This window comes from Phyllobates terribilis, unplaced genomic scaffold (assembly GCF_046119375.1).
Source record: "Phyllobates terribilis strain yellow unplaced genomic scaffold, ASM4611937v1 Scaffold_13__5_contigs__length_258822181, whole genome shotgun sequence".
Taxonomy (NCBI): Eukaryota; Metazoa; Chordata; class Amphibia; order Anura; family Dendrobatidae; genus Phyllobates; species Phyllobates terribilis.
Genome location: NW_027362773.1, coordinates 43,289,426 through 43,312,498, shown reverse-complemented (window position 1 = coordinate 43,312,498; position 23,073 = coordinate 43,289,426).

Below are 23,073 nucleotides of genomic sequence, written 5' to 3'. Positions count from 1 at the left end.
TAGCATACACATATACACTGTACATCCATAAAAATGTAGGGTCATACACAGAAGAACACAGTGTGGCTGCTATTTTATGACATTGGGTGGTATGGTACATTCTTCTTGGAAAAAATGCCCTAGAGACGCACCATATGGCAGCACACACAGAACTTATGGCTCAATACTATGGAACAATAGGGAATGGAGGGCTTATGACCCATACACGTATGGGTAAGTCCTTCCGTTTTTACATCTAATGGATAATATATTATATTATTACATACACATACATAAATATATATATATACAGTTGAAACCAGAAGTTTCCATACACTATATAAAAAGACACATATGCATGTTTCCTCTCAATATCTGACATCAAATCAGAATAAACCTTTCCCATTTTAGGTCAATTAGGATTACCATAATTTTTAACATTTGCCAAATGACACCATAATGAGAGAGAGAGAATGTTTTAAGGCATTTTTATTACTGACTGCAAAGTCAAAAGTTTACATACATTTCATTAGTATTTGGTACCATTACCCTTAAACTGAATGACTTGGGTCAAAGATTTGGGATATCCTTCTACAAGCTTCTCAGTTGGTCGGAATTTGGGCCCATTCCTCCTGACAAAACTGGTGTAACTGATCCAGGTTTGTAGGTCGCCTTGCTCGCACCTGCCTTTTCCGCTTTGCCCATAAATTTTCAATAGGATTGAGATCAGGGCTTTGTGATTGCCACTCCAAAACATTGACTTTGTTATCCTTAAGCCACTTTGTTACCATTTTGGCACTATGCTTCAGGTTATTGTCCATTTGGAAGACCCATTTCCGCCTAACCTTTAACTTCCTGGCTGATGTCTTAAGATGTTGCTTCAGTATTGCCACATAATCTTCTTTTCTCATGATGCCATCTATTTTGTGAAGTGCACCAGTCCATCCTGCATCAAAACAACCCCACAACATGATGCTACCATCCCCGTGTTTCACAGTTGGGATGGTGTTTTTAGGCTTGCAAGCTTCTCCCTTTTTCCTCCAAACATAATGATGGTCATTATTAGAGATGAGCGGTGTTCGACTCGAACTGTTCGCCAATCTCAAATTCGATCTGTTCTGGGCGGTGTTCGAGCCGTTCGGCGGACACGAACGATTTGAAAAAAATTCGGCTGTTCGAGGTTATGTTCGATAACTGTTCGTGCACCAAAATCATAACTGGATTTTTTCTCAGTAATGCTGAAAATTAATGTTAATACGCAGTTTGAGTGTACAGCGGGGCGGGGGGAGGGGCAGGGGATGGATCTCTGCAGAAATAATGAAGATCTCCATTTTTTTTCTCTTTCCCGCATTTACAGTGGGGAGGTGCAGTCTGTCAGCCTATGAGCAGCGTACACACGGAGCGAACTGCTTTTTTTCACACAAGCAAGAGCATGTGTCATTGGCAGTGTATGTCACATGTCCTTGCCCTATAAGACCCAGCCATTTTCCCCGTCGCCACCATTTTCTCACTGCTGCAGCTGCGTGTTGGACGGCACCGCTGTTGCTGTGTGCGCTATACTTTGTTAATTTCAAGCCAATTTTCGCACAAATCTACAGATAGCTTGGGAGTAGGGAATAGTTGTGATTGCAGTCCTTTTCAGGACTAGGTTACAGCATTTCCTATGACTTTTATCAGGCAGATCTGTGCTCTTAAATAGATAGATTGGGAGTAAAGACTAATTGTAATTGCAGTCCTTTTAAGGTCTAGGTTACATCAGTTCCTATCACTTTTTGCAAGGCAGGTCTGTGCCAGTGCTGTGCAAGTTTTTTTCACAGCATTTGGCTAAATCTAGCAAATCTAATCCTTTTTGTCCTCTTGCAGTGTGTGTTAGTCAGTGGAGAAGCCTATCTGTGTTGCAAGCTACACCACCTGTGTATAGAATACAATTTTTTTTACTGCACCTAGTGAATAGTGTTGAGCCACCCCCGTAGTGTTCGAGTTCGGTTCGGTTCGTCGAACACCCGTGTGTTCGCCGAACTGTTCGTCGAACTGTTCGTCGAACACCTTCGAACACCGTTAAAACCAATGGCAGGCAAACAAAAACACATAGAAACACATAGAAAACACCTTCAAAGGTGTCCAAAAGCTGACAAACTGCTCAGAAGACATAACTAACACATGGAAAAGTGACAAGTACATATAGTCATGCGAAAATAAAAGAGGTGGAGGAGTAAAAGGAGGGGGAGACACAGATATAGGCATGTCATGCCCTTCTAAAATCCAAAAAGTGAGAAGCCGACACGGCCAGTCCGCTCCTGCCCGTGCCACCTCCGTGTCGCCGGGTTTGTGCCAGAGCCGCGGTGAACCCTGACGGCCAGCCCCCCTCTCCCAATACTGGTGCCTGTCCGCTGGTGGGTCGAGCGAGCCCCCCTGTGGTGGAGGCAGCTCTAAGCTTTTTAATTTAAATTGTCTCTCTAATTTGAATGAATACACTTTAAATCCATTTACAAGGATCTATTGGAGGGCAAGTCTCATGCCAGCAGCCGCGGTAATTCCAGCTCCAGTAGCGTCCACTAAAGCTGCTGCAGTTAAAAAGCTTTTATAAGGATCGAGCTCGGCTGTCCACCGCAAGGCATCCTACTGCCAGTCCCAGCCCCTATGCCTTGGGGTGCCTCCTGATGCTCTTCACTAAGTATCCCATGGTCCCGAAGCATTTCCTTTGAAAAAATTAAGTGTCTAAACTACAGGTGGTGCAGCTTGCTTAACAGCCGGGATAATCCGCTTACTAGCAGACACTGCTACTAGGCACAAAGTATTTCCTGGGCTAGATGCAGTTAAAAATTTGTAATTAGATACTCTCGTTGGATGCTGAGAAAGCATTCCATAGAGTCTCCTGGCACGCCATATATGATTCTCTTAAAAAGCTTGGGGTAGGGGTCTAGGGGACCCTTTTATAGCCAAAATCACGGCCCTGTATCGCAATACGTCACCTAGGCTGAAGATAAATGGAACTGTAGCACCCTGAGGGCTCGGTTGCTAAAGACGTATTGCACCTCACCCAGAGGTGTGATATCTCACTCTCAGGTACGGATGGAGCGTGGATCAGGACCCGACACCTGCATGCATTACACCACATTGCCGTGGGGCAGGGCGACCAATATGCCCCTGAGATGGGCACGACAGTCCCTGTCCCTGGCTGGAGTGGGGGGAGGGAACACTGAGGAAGGGGAACCCTGTAGTGCAGGAGCAGGGAGGAAGCAGTTCCTGGGTGCATTGAGAAGGGAGTATAAAAGGTGGGCACCATCTTAGTTCAGTGCAGAGAAGTTTGAGCAGAAGTGGCAGGGAGCAGGGGCTCTGCATGAGCTCTGCTCCGGAGGCGGGCCTAGTAACAGAGGCCCAGGCCTGGAAGAGGGAGAAGGAAGGAAGAGGAGCGGAGAAGGCTCCAGGAACGAGGAATGAAGGGATCCCAGGGGTGCGGACGGGCGAGTCGCCACCGCACGCCCGAATCCACCTGCGTGGAGGGGTCAGGCCAAAGGGGGAGACCGGTCCCCGAACTAGTGGAGGCAGGAAACGACCCTCAGCTAGAAACCGGAGGCTCTGACATTTTATGTGGCGCAGCCCCTCGCTACACCCGCTAGGAAGGCACCACATAGGGTCAGGGAAACTGGCGCCAAGTTTACCAAGAGGAGGCCCGAGGCAGCCGGACAGAAGTGTTGGTAAGAAAGGCCAGACAAAGGACACACAAAGGGGGTCCTGTGAAGTGCTCCAAAGTTATCTGGGAGTTGTCTGAGCCCCTCACCTGGTGAGCACAGTACGACGTGGGCAGCCGTTACCTGCAGACGTGGTCTGGATAATAAGAACTGTGAGTAAAGGCCCTGAACTGCATCACTGACTCCGTGTCGTTACTGCTGCTGCCCTGCACCATCACCCCCATCCTCCGCATACACTGCCCTGAGGCTATACTCCTCCCGTGGGGAGTTATGCTACGCTCTGCTGCACCCACAACACCAGCCTCAGTGGTCTGCCCTGTAGCGGCGGTTCACTCTGATCGCAATCCACGGGTGGCGTAGTCGGACATTTAAACATGAAAACCACATAAATAGTTCCGCCACTGGTTTGACCGCCCTGAGCCACGGAACTGGGTCGCCGCCACGAAGACTACAACCACCAGCATCCACCAAAAAGGGTCCGGCTCCGGGTGTCCCAAGGCCCAGGGGGTGCGTCAGAACATTTTCATCACCTTTCACAATCACCAATGGGACAAGGCAGTGATGTCCTCTGTCCCCTCTCTTATACATCCTAGTGACGGAGCACCTGCTCTCATCAATTCGCCATAACCCCAATATTAGGTGGATTGAGGTGGGAGGCACCGAGTACAAGTGCTCTCTATTTGCTGATGATGTCCTAGTATATATCACTCAATCACATATATCCATCCATGCTGTTATGGCTGAAATAGATCACTTTGTTACATGGTAAAATTTTAAAATCAATGCAGCGAAGTCTGAGGCCCTCGATGTCTCCCTCCCCAAATCCATATAGGATTCCATCCAGTCCAACTTTCCCTTTGCCTGGCCCTCACAGGGTATCAAATACTTAGGAATTCCTATTCATAGAGACCTCTCCCATCTATGTTATCTTAATTTTGGGCCCTTTATTGAACAACTCCATACAGACCACGGTTGGCAAGTTAGAACTGTAAGATTCACTACGTGAACCACTGGTGTTTTGTGGAAAAGCACATGTACACTGCGTTCCAAATTATTATGCAAAAAGTGTTTAGGAGTGATAAGGGAAGAATTTGTTTGTTTGTCAGTTAAACTCATTGATGGTGATGTGTGTCAGGGCTCTTTATATCACTGTAAGCAATTGCAGACACCTGTGCTAATTAGTTTGGCAGGTGTGTCCAATGAAAGGCAAGACTACTTAAGAAGGCTCTCTCACATTATTAAGCAGCCTACATTTTCTGCCAAAATGGGAAAGAAAAAGGATGTGTCGGCTGCTGAGAAGCAACAAATTGTGGAGTGTTTAGGTCAAGGCATGACTACAATCAACATTGTGCGATGATCAGGATGAAGTGTCTTGGCAATCAAGAAGTATGTAGCTGATTCACAGTACACACGTGTGCGTGCTGATAAGGGCAAATTGAGGACTCTTTCCTACAGGCAATTACGTCAGGTTGAAACAGCAGCGGCAAAAAAGCCTTGTCATAGCAGCAGACAAGTTTTTGAAGCTGCTTGTGCCTCCAACGTCCCCCGAACAACAAGAGGCAGGGTCCTTCAGAGGTTTGCAGCTGTGCATGCGCCATCCTGTCGACCTCCTCTATCCACTTCACACAAGCAGAAACGGCTCCAGTGGGCCAAACATTACATGAAGACAGATTTCAAAACTGTTTTGTTCACGGATGAGTGCCGTGCAGTGCTCGATGGTCCAGATGGATGGAGTGGAGGATGGCTGGTTGATGGACACCCCACGCAAACACGGCTACAGCGCCAACAAGGAGGAGGTGGAGTAATGTTTTGGGCTGGAATCATGGGGAGAGAGATTGTCGGCCCCTTTAGGATCCCTGAAGGCGCTAAAGATGAACTCCATAATGTATGTGGATTTTCTCAAACAGCACTTCCTGCCATGGTTCAAGAAGAAGAACCGTGTATTTCACAGCAAGATCATTTTTCTGCATGATAATGCACCATCTCATGCTGCACATAAAACATCTGCATCTCTGGCTGATATGGGCATAAAAGGGGACAAACTTATGGTGTGACCCCCATGCTCCCCTGACCTCTACCCCATTCAGAACCTTTGGAGCATCATTAAAAGGAGTGTCTATGATGGCGGGAGGCAGTTCACATCTAAGCAACAGCTCTGGGAGGGTATTCTGTCCTCATGCAAAACAATTGAAGCAGAAACCATCCAAAACCTGACAAATTCAATGGACGAGAGAGTTCAGAAGCTCCTTTCGAACAAGGGGTCCTATGTGAAAATGTAACATCACCTAGAATAAAGTTTTGAGTTGAAAACTGTTTGATTTCAGTTTCTAACAACCTGCTAATGCTTATAATTTCAAAAATGACCATTTTTTTGGTCTTTATTAAAATGAAAAGGTTGATCGAAAAGTTTGGGGGATCTAAGAGTGTGGCAACCCAGTAGTCATGATTACTTCGAATTCTGACAATATGAGGGTCATGCTGCAGGTAGTGCAGCAAGAAGGCACTTATGTGCCTTGCGCATCTCGGAGCCCCAAAATTATTTTCCGGGCTAGATGCAGCTAAAAATTATTTTTAATTTTAAATCTGGTGAAGCTTTAGTATAGATGGCCTAATAGGATCAGTGCTGCACACTGCTACAAAGCCCAAATTATTTTCCAGTCAAGATACAGATAAACATGATTAGTAATTTGAAAGCTTAAAATGGTTGGTAGGGTGATTTTAACCAATCATCAAGCTTTTACTCTCCCCAGGATGACACAGGGGTAGAAAAGTCGTTTCGGATCCATGATTTGTTCATCTTTATGAACGTGAGTCTGTCTACATTATCAGTGGAGAGCCGCGTGCGCTTATCTGTCAGCACACCACCAGCAGCGCTGAACACACGTTCAGACAGAACGCTGGCTGCGGGGCATGACAAGATCTACAAGGCGTAAGTGGCTAGCTCCGGCCATTTATCCAGATTGGAAGCCCAAAAAGAGCAAGGGTCCAGTGACACAGTCGTGGCTTCAATGTTTACTTGGAGATACTCCTGTACCATCGTCTCTAGGCGTTGACTATGTGTCAGACTTCTTGTCTCCTGTGGCCTTGCAAAGGATGGGCTAAAAAAGTGGTGAAATGATTCCGCAAAATTGATGTTACCAGCAGATACTGTGGTTCTGTCACGGTTTGAGTGCTGAACACTTGACGGTCCCACGGTTGGCAAGTTGGAACTGTGAGATTCACTACGTGCACCACTGGTATTTTGTGGAAAAGCACATGTAAGATTCTGCAACAGTCTCTGCTGATACTCCTGCATGCGTGCATCCCTTTCTATGGCAGGAATAATTTCTGCAAATTTACTTTTGTACCGGGGATCTAACAGTGTGGCAACCCAGTAGTCAGGATTATTTCTAATTCTCACAATTCGAGGGTCATGTTGCAGGTAGTGCAGCAAGAAGGCACTCATGTGTGTTGCGCATCCAGGAGCACCAAGTCCCTGTTGTGTTGGTGGCGAGGTAACAATCATGCTTCCTTCCTCTGTCCTCTCCCCCCAACCTCGCACAACAGAAATGTGATCAAGGTCTCCCTCATCTGATGAGTCTTCCATCAGTTCGTCCTCCACTTCTTCCTGGGCTCCTGCACCTTCCTCACTAGTTTGGCTGCTACCATGCGCCCTGGTAAAACCATCTCCCCCACCCTCACATGCCTGCCGCCTTGGTGCTGCCGACCGTCTGGACCTTGCAGATGTTAGCCCTTCCGCATACAACTCCTCCTCCTCTACTTCCTCCACCTCCTCTTGTGCCACCACCTGACTCCGAATTCTGTTTAACATGTGCTCCAGCATGTAAATCACCGGAATAGTCATGCTGATAATGGCATCGTCAGCACTAAACATCTTCGTCGCCATTTCAAAACTGTGCAGAAGGGTGCATAGGTCCCTGATCTGAGACCACTCCTCCAGCGTGATTTGCCCCACCTCTGAATCTCGTTGGCCCAGGCTATACGTCAGAACGTATTGCACCAGGGCTTGTCGGTGCTGCCACAGTCGCTGCAACATGTGCAGAGTTGAATTCCACCGGGTAGGCATATCGCATTTTAGCCGGTGAAGTGGCAGGCCCAACGACTTCTGTAGAGATGTAAGTCGCTGAGCTGCGGGATGCGAACGGCGGAAGTGAGCACACAGCGACCGTGCCCTCTGCAGAAGGCCATCTAGTCTGGGATAGTGGGCTAAAAATTGCTGGACAACCAGGTTCAACACGTGAGCCATACAAGGCACGTGTGTGACATTGCCCCGGCGAAGGGCCGCACCCAGGTTTGCAGCATTGTCGCACACGGCCTTCCCTGGTTTCAGGTCCAGTGGAGACAACCATTCATGAAATTGGTTCTCCAGAGCTGACCACAACTCCTCAGCTGTGTGACTCACATTTCCCAGACATTTCAATGTAAAAACCGCCTGATGACGTTGAGCCCTACTGCCAGCATAGTAAGGAGGTGTGCAGGATCCCTTCTGCGCAGTTAGAAAGCTTGTGGCATGACCAGACAGGCTTTGGGTGCAGGTGGAAGACCGAGAGGAGGTTGAGGAGGCAGAAGCAGTGGTGGAACTTTGACATAAAGAGGATTGACGCACAACTCGTGGGGACGGCAAGACTTGGACAGCAGCCCCTTGTCCTGCTGGCAACAATAGTTACCCAGTGCCCAGTCAGCGACATGTAACGCCCCTGTCCATGCCTACTCGTCCAAGTGTCTGTGGTGAAATGCACCCTGTCACACACAGAGTTTCTCAAAGAAGCGGTGATGTTGTGTGCGACATGCTGGTGGAGCGCAGGCACACCTTTCTTTGAGAAGTAGTGCCGACTGGGCATCTGGTACTGGGGCACTGCGACGGACATAAGGTCTCGAAAATCCTCTGTGTCCACCAGGCGGAAAGGCAGCATTTCTGTAGCCAAGAGCTTGCAGATGGTGAAATTCAACCTCTTAGCTTTCTCATGGCTAGGAGGAAATGGTCTTTTACTTGTCCACATCTGAGGGACCGAGGGCTGGCTATTGTGCTTAGCCGGGGTTGATAAGGGTGTCCCCGGCAAACTGCCGGTCTGTGAGGAAGATGCAGGCGGACATGTTAGGTTGCCTTGATCCAAATGTGGTGCTATCGATGTCGGACAGCGCTCAAGACCAGCTGGTGTTACCACCTCCAAAGAAAATGATGACCTGCCAATCACGCTGGCTGTTGCGGGTAAAGAGGTGGCAGGTCTGCGCCCCAAAACAGGTGTGACTGCTGTCCCCCCAGTCACAGAGGATGAAGAGGCCGCGGATGCACAAGATATGGCAGACGGTGGTTGGCCCGGCCGGCTAGACCGCATTGTAGCACACTGAGCTTCCCACTGCAACTTATGCTTCATGTCCATGTGCCGGTTCATGCATGAAGTACTCAAACTATGTATTTTTTGGCCTCTACTTAGCTTTTGCTGACAAATGTTACAGATAACACGAGTTGGGTCATCTTTATCGATCTGAAAAAATGCCCAGGCTATGCAAGGCTTAGCACCCATGCGACCTGAAGAGCCACCACGACTTGTGGTGAGAGGCAGAGTTGTGTTTGAGGATGCAGTTGTTGACGTGCTTCCAGTACTACGTCTCTGTCCAGGAAGGCGCAACCTGACCTCGTCGTCACTAGCATCTTCCTCCACCTCCTCTGCTGACCTCATCTCTTGGCTGACTGTGGGTTGACAGTAAGTGGGATCTCCGACCTCATCATCATCACCCTGTGCGTTATCACACCCGTCGTCCTCAGAGCCAACCTGTTCCTGCCCTGACAAAAAACTAAAGTTGTCGCTCCAATCAGGTATTTGAGTCTTATCATCGTCTTCCTCATTGTCTCCACCAACAGGAGTTACAGTTTGGGAATGAGGGTCTACATTATGGTCAGAACCTTCTGCGTCTGGTCCTGGATCCGACTCATAAAGATTCTGGGCATCAGTGCAGATCATTTCCTCGTCTGGATTCACAGAAGCGCTGGAGTCGACCTCTGATTCCCAGGCTATAGTATGAGTAAACAGCTCTGCAGACTCAACCATCTGTTCTACCTCATACTCAGACGGGCAGCTGGAGATTTGGGAGCTGTGAGGAAGCAAGTGCGATTTGGGTGACACCTTTCAGGACTGGAGTATTTGTGATGTTGAAGTTGATGTGGAGGAGAGCCCACTTAAAGGAGCACTTGATATCCGTTGAAGCACCTGCTGTTTTTGTGCCTCATCTGGAATTTGTAGCGATTGGCGTGGCCGTAAGAAAGGGATCTTATCACATTGTCCGCTAAAAGAAGTAGACATTTTAGTTTGGCTGGAAGATGGTCTTTCTTCTGCACCTACCCCACGGACACAACCTTTTTTCCCCTTCCCAACACGCCTATTCCCCTTTCCACCAGCAGGCCTTTTTCCACTCATTTTGGTGGTTAACTAATTCACAACTCTGGAGTTGTTTGCACAAAAAAACAATGGATGGTAACCGAGCAGAGCTGAGTGGCCAAACTGTGGTATTAGGCCAAAACTATTGGCTGGGTTAGATGCAGAAAAAAATTATTTTTAATTTGCAACCTGATGGAGGTCAGTATAGATGGACTAATAGACCAAGTCCCACACACCGCTAGAAGCCCAAATATTTTTTCAGAGCTAGATGCAGAACATTTTTTTATTCAATTTGCAACCTGATGGAGGTCAGTATAGATGGACTAATAGACCAAGTCCCACACACTGCTAGAAGCCCAAATATTTTTTCAGAGCTAGATGCAGAAAAAAATTATTTTTAATTTGCAACCTGATGGAGGTCAGTATAGATGGACTAATAGACCAAGTCCCACACGCTGCTAGAAGCCCAAATATTTTTTCAGAGATAAATGAAGAAAAAAATTATTTTTAATTTGCAACCTGATGGAGGTCAGTATAGATGGACTAATAGACCAAGTCCCACACGCTGCTAGAAGCCCAAATATTTTTTCAGAGATAAATGAAGAAAAAAATTATTTTTAATTTGCAACCTGATGGAGGTCAGTATAGATGGACTAATAGACCAAGTCCCACACACTGCTAGAAGCCCAAATATTTTTTCAGAGCTAGATGCAGAAAAAAATTATATTCAATTTGCAACCTGCTGGAGGTCAGTATAGATGGACTAATAGACCAAGTCCCACACACCGCTAGAAGCCCAAATATTTTTTCAGAGCTAGATGCAGAAAATTTTTTTATTCAATTTGCAACCTGATGGAGGTCAGTATAGATGGACTAATAGACCAAGTCCCACACACTGCTAGAAGCCCAAATATTTTTTCAGAGCTAGATGCAGAAAAAAATTATTTTTAATTTGCAACCTGATGGAGGTCAGTATAGATGGACTAATAGACCAAGTCCCACACACTGCTAGAAGCCCAAATATTTTTTCAGAGCTAGATGCAGAAAAAAATTATTTATAATTTGCAACCTGATGGAGGTCAGTATAGATGGACTAATAGACCAAGTCCCACACGCTGCTAGAAGCCCAAATATTTTTTCAGAGATAAATGAAGAAAAAAATTATTTTTAATTTGCAACCTGATGGAGGTCAGTATAGATGGACTAATAGACCAAGTCCCACACACTGCTAGAAGCCCAAATATTTTTTCAGAGCTAGATGCAAAAAAAAATTATTTTTAATTTGCAACCTGATGGAGGTCAGTATAGATGGACTAATAGACCAAGTTCCACACACCGCTAGAAGCCCAAATATTTTTTCAGAGCTAGATGCAGAAAAAAATTATATTCAATTTGCAACCTGCTGGAGGTCAGTATAGAAGGCCTAATAGAACAAGTCCCACACACTGCTAGAAGCCCAAATATTTTTTCAGAGCTAAATGAAGAAAAAAATTATTTTTAATTTGCAACCTGCTGGAGGTCAGTATAGATGGACTAATAGACCAAGTCCCACACACTGCTAGAAGCCCAAATATTTTTTCAGAGCTAGATGCAGAAAAAAATTATATTCAGTTTGCAACCTGATGGAGGTCAGTATAGATGGACTAATAGAATGATGCTATGCCCAAAAGATTTTACTTCACTAGGTGCAGTAAAAAAATTGGTATTCTATACACAGGTGGTATATCTTGCAACACAGATAGGCTACTCCACTGACTAACACACTCTGCAATAGGCCAAAAAGGATTAGCTTTGCTAGATTCAGCCAAATGCTGTGAAAAAAACTTGCACAGCACTGGCACAGACCTGCCTCGCAAAAACTGATAGGAACTCATGTAACCTAGTCCTGAAAAGGACTCCAATTACAATTAGTCTTTACTCCCACAATCTATCTATTTAAGAGCACAGACCTGCCTGATAAAAGTCGTAGGAAATGCTGTAACCTAGTCCTTAAAAGGACTGCAATCACAACTATTCCCTACTCCCAAGCTATCTGTATATTTGTGCGAAAATTGGGTTGAAATTAACAAGGTATAGCACACACAGCAACAGCGGTGCCGTCTAACACGCAGCTGCAGCAGTGAGAAAATGGTGGCGACGGGGAAAATGGCTTGGTCTTATAGGGCAAGGACATGTGACATACACTGCCAATCACACATGCCCTTGCTTGTGTGAAAAAAAGCACTTCGCTCCGTGTGTGCGCTGCTGATAGGCTGACAGATTGCACCTCCCCACTGCAAATGCGGGAAAGAGAAAAAAAAATGGAGATCTTCATTGTTCCTGCAGAGATCCATCCCCTGCCCCTCCCCCCACCCCGCTGTACACTCAAACTGCGTATTAACATTAATTTTCATCATTACTGAGAAAAAAACCAGTTATGATTTTGGTGCACGAACAGTTATCGAACATAACCTCGAACAGCCGAATTTTTCTCAAATTGTTCGTGTTCGCCGACCGGCTCGAACACCGCCCAAAACAGCTCGAATTTGAGATTGGCGAACAGTTCGAGTAGAACAACGCTCATCTCTACTAGTGAAGTAAAACCTTTTGGGCATAGCATCATTCTATTAATCCATCTATACTAACCTCCATCAGGTTGAAAATTCAATATAATTTTTTTCTGCATCTAGCTCTGAAAAACTATTTCGGCTTCTAGCAGTGTGTGGGACTTGTTCTATTATTCCATCTATACTAACCTCCATCAGGTTGCAAATTCAATATAATTTTTTTCTGCATCTAGCTCTGAAAAACTATTTTGGCTTCTAGCAGTGTGTGGGACTTGTTCTATTAGTCCATCCATACTAACCTCCATCAGGTTGCAAATTCAAAATAATTTTTATCTGCATCTAACCCAACCAATACTTTTGGGCTAATACCACAGTTTGGTCAATCAGCTCTTCTCGGTTTCTATCCATTGTTTTTTGTGCAAACAACTCCAGAGTTGTGAATTAGTTAACCACCAAAATGAGTGGAAAAAGGCCTGCTGCTGGTGGAAAGGGGAATAGGCGTGTTGGGAAGGGAAAAAAAGGTTGTGTCCGTGGGGTAGGTGTTAAAGCAACAGTAACATCTGCAGAAGAAAGACCATCTTCCAGCTAAACTAAGATGTCTACTTCTTTTAGCGGACAATGTGATAAGATCCCTTTCTTACGGCCACGCCAATCGCTACAAATTCCAGATGAGGCACAAAAACAGCAGGTGCTTCAACGGATATCAAGTGCTCCTTTAAGTGGGCTCTCCTCCACCTCAACTTCAACATCACAAATACTCCAGTCCTCAGAGGTGTCACCCCAATCGCACTTGCTTCCTCACAGCTCCCAAGTCTCCAGCTGCCCGTCTGAGTATGGGGTAGAACAGATGGTTGAGTCTGCAGAGCTGTTTACTCATACTATAGCCTGGGAATCAGAGGTCGGCAACAGAGCTTCTGTGAATCCAGAAGAGGAAATGATCTGCACTGATGCCCAGAATCTTTGAGTCGGATCCAGGACCAGACGCAGAAGGGTCTGACCATAATGTAGACCCTCGTTCCCAAACTGTAACTCCTGTTGGTGGAGACAATGAGGAAGACGATGATGAGATTCAAATACCTGATTGGAGCGACAATTTTAGTTTTTTGTCAGGGCAGGAACAGGTTGGCTCTGAGGACGACGGGTGTGATGACACACAGGGTGATCATGACGAGGTTGGAGATCCCACTTACGTAGTACTGGAAGCACGTCAACAACTGCATCCTCAAACACAACTCTGCCTCTGACCACAAATCGTGGTGGCTCTTCAGGTCGCATGGGTGCTAAGCCTTGCATAGCCTGGGCATTTTTTCAGATCGATAAAGATAACCCAACTCGTGTTATCTGTAACATTTGTCAGCAAAAGCAAAGTAGAGGCCAAAAAATACATAGTTTGAGTACTTCATGCATGAACCGGCACATGGATATGAAGCATAAGTTGCAGTGGGAAGCTCACTGTGCTACAATGCGGCCTAGCTGGCCGGGCCAACCACCGTCTACCACATCTTGTGCATCCGCGGCCTCTTCATCCACTGTGACTGGGGGGACAGCAGTCACACCTGTTTGGGGACGCAGACCTGCCACCTCTTTACCCGCAACAGCCAGCGTGATTGGCAGGTCATCATTTTCTTTGGAGGTGGAAACACCAGCTGGTGTTCAGCGCTGTCCGACATCGATAGCACCACCTTTGGATCAAGGCAACCTAACATGTCCGCCTGCATCTTCCTCACAGACCGGCAGTTTGCCGGGGACACCCTTCTCAACCCCATCTAAGCACAACAGCCAGTCCTCGGTCCCTCAGATGTGGACAAGTAAAAGACCATTTCCTCCTAGCCATGAGAAAGCGAAGAGGTTGAATTTCACCATCTGCAAGCTCTTGGCTACAGAAATGCTGCCTTTCCGCCTGGTGGACACAGAGGATTTTCGAGACCTTATGTCCGTCGCAGTGCCCCAGTACCAGATGCCCAGTCGGCACTACTTCTCAAAGAAAGGAGTGCCTGCGCTCCACCAGCATGTCGCACACCACATCACCGCTTCTTTGAGAAACTCTGTGTGTGACGGGGTGCATTTCACCACAGACACTTGGACGAGTAGGCATGGACAGGGGTGTTACATGTCGCTGACTGGGCACTGGGTAACTATGGTGACAGCAGGACAAGGGGCTGCTGTCCAAGTCTTGCCGTCCCCACGAGTTGTGCGTCAATCCTCTTTATCTCAAAGTTCCTCCACTGCTTCTGCCTCCTCAACCTCCTCTCGGTCCTCCACCTGCACCCAAAGCCTGTCTGGTCATGCCACAAGCTTTCTCACTGCGCAGAAGGGATCCTGCACACCTCCTTACTATGCTGGCAGCAGGGCTTAACGTCATCAGGCGGTTTTTACTTTGAAATGTCTGGGAAATGTGAGTCACACAGCTGAGGAGTTGTGGTCAGCTCTAGAGAACCAGTTTCATGAATGGTTGTCTCCACTGGACCTGAAACCAGGGAAGGCCGTGTGCGACAATGCTGCAAACCTGGGTGCGGCCCTTCGCCGGGGCAATGTCACACACGTGCCTTGTATGGCTCACGTGTTGAACCTGGTTGTCCAGCAATTTTTAGCCCACTATCCCGGACTAGATGGCCTTCTGCAGAGGGCACGGTCGCTGTGTGCTCACTTCCGCCGTTCGCATCCCGCAGCTCAGCGACTTACATCTCTACAGAAGTCGTTGGGCCTGCCACTTCAACGGCTAAAATGCGTTGTGCCTACCCGGTGGAATTCAACTCTGCACATGTTGCAGCGATTGTGGCAGCACCGACAAGTCCTGGTGCCATACGTTCTGACGTATAGCCTGGGCCAACGAGATCCAGAGGTGGGGCAAATCACGCTGGAGGAGTGGTCTCAGATCAGGGACTTATGCCCCCTTGTGCACAGTTTTGAAATGGCGACGAAGATGTTTAGTGCTGACGATGCCATTATCAGCATGACTATTCCGGTGATTTACATGCTGGAGCACATGTTAAACAGAATTCGGAGTCAGGTGGTGGCACAAGAGGAGGTGGAGAAAGTAGAGGAGGAGGAGTTGTATGCGGAAGGGCTAACATCTGCAAGGTCCAGACGGTCGGCAGCACCAAGGCGGCAGGCATGTGAGAGTGGGGGAGATGGTTTTACCAGAGCGCATGGTAGCAGCCAAACTAGTGAGGAAGGTGCAGGAGCCCAGGAAGCAGTGGAGGATGAACTGATGGAAGACTCATCAGATGCGGGAGACCTTGATCACATTTCTGTTGTGCGAGGTTGGGGGGAGAGGGCAGAAGAAGGAAGCATGATTGTTACCTCGCCACCAACACAACAGGGACTTGGTGCTCCTGGATGCGCAAGACACATGAGTGCCTTCTTGCTGCACTACCTGCAACATGACCGTCGAATTGTGAGAATTAGAAATAATCCTGACTACTGGGTTGCCACACTGTTAGATCCCCGATACAAAAGTAAATTTGCAGAAATTATTCCTGCCATAGAAAGAGATCCACGCATGCAGGAGTATCAGCAGATACTGTTGCAGAATCTTACATGTGCTTTTCCCCAAAACACCAGTTGTGCACGTAATGAATCTCACAGTTCCAACTTGCCAACCGTGGGACCGTCGAGTGTTCAGCTCTCAAAACGTAACAGAAACACAGTATCTGCTGGTAACATCAATTTAGCGGAATCATTTCACCACTTTTTTAGCCCATCATTTGCAAGGCCACAGGAGACAAGAAGTCTGACACATAGTCAACGCCTAGAGACGATGGTACAGGAGTATCTCCAAGTAAACATTGAAGCCATGACTGTGTCACTGGACCCTTGCTCTTTTTGGGCTTCCAATCTGGATAAATGGCCGGAGCTCGCCACTTACGCCTTGGAGATCTTGTCATGCCCCGCAGCCAGCGTTCTGTCTGAACGTGTGTTCAGCGCTGCTGGTGGTGTGCTGACCGATAAGCGCACGCGGCTCTCCACTGATAATGTAGACAGACTGACGTTCATAAAGATGAACAAATCATGGATCCGAAACGACTTTTCTACCCCTGTGTCATCCTGGGGAGAGTAAAAGCTTAATGATTTGTTAAAATCACCTCACCAACCGTTTTAAGCTTTAAAATTACTAATCATGTTTATCTGTATCTTGGCTGGAAAATAATTTTGGCCTTGTAGCAGTGTGCAGTACTGATTCTATTAGGCCATCTATACTAAACTCCACCAGATTTAAAATTACTAATCATGTTTATCTGTATCTTGGCTGGAAAATAATTTGGGCTTTGTAGCAGTTTGCTGTACTGATTCTATTAGGCCATCTATACTAAACTCCACCAGATTTAAAATTACTAATCATGTTTATCTGTATCTTGGCTGTAAAATAATTTGGGCTTTGTAGCCGTTTGCAGTACTGATTCTATTAGGCCATCTATACTAAGCTCCACCAGCTTTCAAATTAATAATAATTTTTAGCTGCATCTAGCCTGGAAAATAATTTTGGGGTTCCTAGATGCCCAAGACACATGAGTGCCTTCTTGCTGCACTACCTGCAACATGACCCTCAGATTGTCAGAATTCAAAGTAATCCTGACTACTGGGTTGCCACACTCTTAGATCCCCCACACTCTTCGATCAACCTTTTCATTTTAATAAAGAACAAAAAAATGTTCATTTTTTAAATTATAAGCATTAGCAGGTTATTACAAACTGAAATCAAACAGTTTTCAACTCAAAACTTTATTCTAGGTGATGTTACATTTGCACATAGGACCCCTTGTTCGAAAGGAGCTTCTCAACTCTCTCATCCATTGAATTTGTCAGGTTTTGGATGGTTTCTGCTTCAATTGTTTTGCATGAGGACAGAATACCCTCCCAGAGCTGTTGCTTAGATGTGAACTGCCTCCCGCCATCATAGACACTCCTTTTGATGATGCTCCTGAGGTTCTGAATGGGGTTGAGGTCAGGGGAGCATGGGGGTCACACCATAAGTTTGTCCCCTTTTATGCCCATATCAGCCAGAGATGCAGATGTGTCATGTGCAGCATGAGACGGTGCATTATCATGCATGAAAATGATCTTGCTGCAGAATACACGGTTCTTCTTCTTGAACCATGGCAGGAAGTGCTGTTTGAGAAACTCCACATACATTATGGAGTTCATCTTTACCCCTTCAGGGATCCTAAAGGGGCCGACAATCTCTCTCCCCATGATTCCAGCCCAAAACATTACTCCACCTCCTCCTTGTTGGCGCCGTAGCCGTGTTTGCGTGGGGTGTCCATCAACCAGCCATCCTCCACTCCATCCATCTGGACCATTGAGCGTTGCACGGCACTCATCGGTGAACAAAACAGTTTTGAATTCAGTCTTCATGTATTGTTTGGCCCACTGGAGCCGTTTCTGCTTGTGTGCAGTGGATAGAGGAGGTCGACAGGATGGCTTACGCACAGCTGCAAACCTCTGAAGGACTCTGCATCTTGTTGTTCGGGGGACGTTGGAGGCACCAGCAGCTTCAAAAACTTGTCTGCTGCTATGATAAGGCTTTTTTGCAACTGCTCTTTTAACCTGACGTAATTGCCTGTAGGAAAGAGTCCTCAATTTTCCCTTATCAGCACGCACACGTGTGTACTGTGAATCAGCTACATACTTCTTGATTGTGCGATGATCAGGATGAAGTGTCTTGGCAATGTTGATTGTAGTCATGCCTTGACCTAAACACTCCACAATTTGTTGCTTCTCAGCAGCCGACACATCCTTTTTCTTTCCCATTTTGGCAGAAAATGTAGGCTGCTTAATAATGTGGGACAGCCTTCTTAAGTAGTCTTGCCTTTCATTGGACACACCTGCCAAACTAATTAGCAAAGGTGTCTGCAATTGCTTACAGTGATATAAAGATCCCTGACACACATCACCATCAATGAGTTTAACTGACAAACAAAAAAATTCTTCTCTTATCACTCCTAAACACTTTTTGCATAATAATTTGGAACACAGTGTACATGTGCTTTTCCACAAAACACCAGTGGTTCACGTAGTGAATCTTACAGTTCTAACTTGCCAACCGTGGTCTGTATGGAGTTGTTCAATAAAGGGCCCAAAATTAAGATAACATAGACGGGAGAGGTCTCTATGAATAGGAATTCCTAAGTATTTAATACCATGTGAGGGCCAGGCAAAGGGAAAGTTGGACTGGATGGAATCCTGTATGGATTTGGGGAGGGAGACATCGAGGGCCTCAGACTTCGCTGCATTGATTTTAAAATTTGACCATGTAACAAAGTGATCTATTTCAGCCATAACAGCATGGATGGATATATGTGATTGAGTGATATATACTAGGACATCATCAGCAAATGCAGAGCACTTGTACTCGGTGCCTCCCACCTCAATCCACCTAATATTGGGGTTATGGCGAATTGATGAGAGCAGGTGCTCCGTCACTAGGATGTATAAGAGAGGGGACAGAGGACATCCCTGCCTTGTCCCATTGGTGATTATGAAAGGTGATGAAAATGTTCCATTTATCTTCAGCCTAGGTGACGTATTGCGATACAGGGCCGTGATTTTGCCTATAAAAAGGTCCCCTAGACCCCTACCCCAAGCTTTTTAAGGGAATAATATATGGCGTGCCAGGAGACTCTATGGAGTGCTTTCTCAGCATCCAACGAGATTATCTAATTACAAATTTTTAACTGCATCTAGCCCAGGAAATACTTTGTGCCTAGTAGCAGTATCTGCTAGTCAGCGGATTATCCCAGCTGTTAAGCAAGCTACACCACCTGTAGTTTGGACACTTAATTTTTTCAAAGGAAATGGTTCAGGCCCCGGGACACTCAGTGAAGAGCATCGGGGAGGCACCCCAAGGCATAAGGGCTGGGACTGGCGGTAGGACGCCTTGCGGTGGACAGCCGAGCTCGATCCTTATAAAAGCTTTTTAACTGCAGCAGCTTTAGTGGACACTACTGGAGCTGGAATTACGCGGCTGCTGGCATGAGACTTGCCCTCCAATAGATCCTTGTAAAAGGATTTAAAGTGTATTCATTCAAATTTGAGAGACAATTTAAATTAAAAAGCTTAGACCTGCCTCCACCGCAGGGGGGCTCACTCGACCCACCAGCGGACAGGCACCAGTATTGGGAGAGGGGGGCTGGCCGTCAGGGTCCACCGCAGCTCTGGCACAAACCCGGCGACACGGAGTTCGCACGGGCAGGAACGGACTGGCCGTGTCGGCTTCGCACTTTTTTGGTTTTAGAAGGGCATGACATGCCTATATCTGTGTCTCCCCCTCCTTTTACTCCTCCACCTCTTTTCTTTTCGCATGACTATATGTACTTGTCACTTTTCCATGTGTTAGTTGTGTCTTCTGAGCAGTTTGTCAGCTTTTGGACACCTCTCAAGGTGTTTTCTATGTGTTTCTATGTGTTTTTGTTTGCCTGCCATTGGTTTTTACGGTGTTCGACGAACAGTTCGGTGAACATACGGGTGTTCGACGAACCGAACTCGAACACTACGGGGGTGGCTCAACACTAGTCATTATGCCTAAAAATTTCAATTTTAGTTTCATCAGACCACAGGACATGTCTCCAAAAATTAATGTCTGTGTTCCTGTGTGCATTTTCAAACATTAATCTGGCTTTTTTATGTTTCTTTTGGAGTAATGACTTCTTCCTGGTAGAGTGGCCTATCAGCCCATGTTGATATAGTACCCGTTTCACTGTGGATATTGACACAATGTTACCAGCTTCTGCCATCATCTTCACAAGGTCTTTTGCTTTTGTCTTTGTGTTAATATGCACATGTTGGACCAAAGCACGTTCATCTCTGGGACACAGAACTCATCTCCTTCCTGAGCGGTATGATGGCTGGACATTCCCATCTTGGTTGTACTTGCATATAATTGTTTGTACAGATGAACGAGGACCCTTCAAGTATCTTGAATTTGTACCCAAGGATGAGCCAGACTTCTGTAAGTCCGCAATTCTCTTCCTGATATCTTGGCTGATTTCTTTAGACTTTCCCATGATGCTACACAAAGAAGTGTGTGTTTCAGGTGTGCATTAAAATACATCCACAGGTGTGTCTCTTATTAACTCAGATGTTACCAAAAAACCTATCAGAAGCTTCCAAACACATGACATCATCATATGGGCAGTCCAGAATTTTTTAAAGTCATGGTAATCTTAGTGTATGTAATCTTTTGACTTTGCAGTAAGTACTAAAAATGCCTTAAAACGTTCTCTCTCTCTTATTATTCTGGCATTTGGCAAATATTAAAAATGATGGTAATCCTAATTGACCTAAAACGGGAAAGGTTTATTCTGATTTCATGTCAGATATTGAGAAAAAACATTCATATGTGTCTCTTTATATAGTGTATGTAAAATTCTGGTTTCAACTGTATAGTTACATATATAGATATACGGTATATAGATATTTAAACATTATCTGTGTTTTTCTGCAATTTCTTATGACGATCTCACTGTAGGACAAAAATTAAATGGCATTTCAATAGCTGGAGGTCAGTGCAATGTCTATCATGTTAATTTTGTGCTTCCCTTCACATTCATGTGAACACTTACAGAGATCTCTGGAGCATGTAATAATCTGAGAACCAATGAATCTGAACCTCTAATTTCAAATGATATTGTAGCAAGCTCTTGAACCATTGCAACCTATTCATAATGCTTCTTAACAGGATGTTTGAAGGGTGCTGTTCATTGATTGAAGTGATCTAACGGTACTCTTGCAAGGTTATGTCATTGTCCTGCAAAAAAATGTATTTTGTTCTTACTGTTATTTCCTTTTCAAATAGCATAACAGTTGATATTTTCAGAGCAGACCCTGACACAATGAAATCCCTACTTATTTGAAACTGTTTTAATTAACAAAAGTTTTCTGTAAGTAACAGAATTCTAGAAACAAATGGAGTATATTAAATACGTAAAGGGTACAACATATATTGAGGGGTCACTTTTTCTTTGAAAAATCTCAAAGCAAATAATTAAATACTATAATTATAATATTAAAAAAGTTGTCCATATGAGACATCTACTCTATAAATCTTATGAGTTGATAATCAACTGATTAAAACTGATATTGCAGCTGAAACTTCCAGCAGTCAGATATAATTGCTGAGGGAGTTGTTTTCAGCCACACAGTTCTCGCCATTATAGGTGATATATGGTATTACATGGGGTCTAAGGGTAACGTTTCTCCTTATGGAGAGTGACATGCCTGACATTGCAAGGAAATGAGACTTAAAGGCCATACAATGCTCCTCTGGGAAAATGAATATGCAAATTGCCTCTTCAGAGAGGAAGAAGACTTGATCTCTAAAACCATTTATTGGAAGTCAATATCGACCTTTTAACGAGCCTTGCCACGTTACTTAGGATAGAAGCCAAACCATGAATCTCAATTTGCAGACATGTGTTGTACCTCATCAGTGAAAAGCATGAGATCTGATTTGGCTGTATGAGAAACCTCTCACTGGGGTCTAATGGGTAACATTTCTCCTTATGCAGAGTGACATGCCTGATATGCCAGCGTAAGGAGGCTTATAGTTCGTTTAAACTTCCTAGACCCCAGTCAGTGGCATCTCAAACAGCCAAATCAGAGCTCATGCTTTGCACTGATGAGGGGCAACACTCTGAAACATGTGTCTGCAAACTGAGATTCTGGTTTGGCTTTCATTCTAAGTCGCGTGGCAAGGCTCGTTAAAGGGTCAATATTGACTTTCATTGCTACTTTAAATAGATGGCAGTAGAGGTCAAGTACTCTTCCGCTCTGAAGAGACAATTTGCATATGGTATTACATGGGGCAGTTCTAATATATGAGCTTTAAATAACAGTAACAATCACTGGATGTAAATGATGCTCCCATGGATACATTTTTCTAAACCAGTACAAAAAAAAGAAACAAAGATTGAGTTCTCTATAAACCAGGCATGATGTTGTCTTAGTTTTCTGAAAGGCTTTTATTTCTGGTGCTTGTCTATCAAAACCAAAAGCCTTCAACAAACGTTGACCTATACATTTTCTTAAAGTGGAAGTAATCAAGGAAATGCTGCAGAACTGAAAAACCAGATGCAGATTATCCAAATTATATGCAGTATACCAAGTAAGAGAAGTAAGGGAATTCACCTTCCCCATGGCTGCTTCTCTCCATTATACACAATAAAACTTAATGTCTTTATTTATGACAATTTTGTAGAAAAGAGTCCAGAACATTCATTATGCTTTTTCAAAACTAACAGAAAAAAATGTTTTTTCGACCATTTTGACCTGCAAAGTCTTAGCTTGTCTTTTTCTTTGCAAATTTGTCCTATATAGTCTGATTTTATTGACCCAATGGATCTGACATGGAGGAGTCAGGTCAGAAAAAGTTGTGATACATCTAAGACTAATGCTTAATGGAGTTATCCACATCTTGTAAAAGTTTTTGGCAAAATTTTATCAGTGTTCAATGTCCACACTGTTAGGATTCAACTCTGCTTG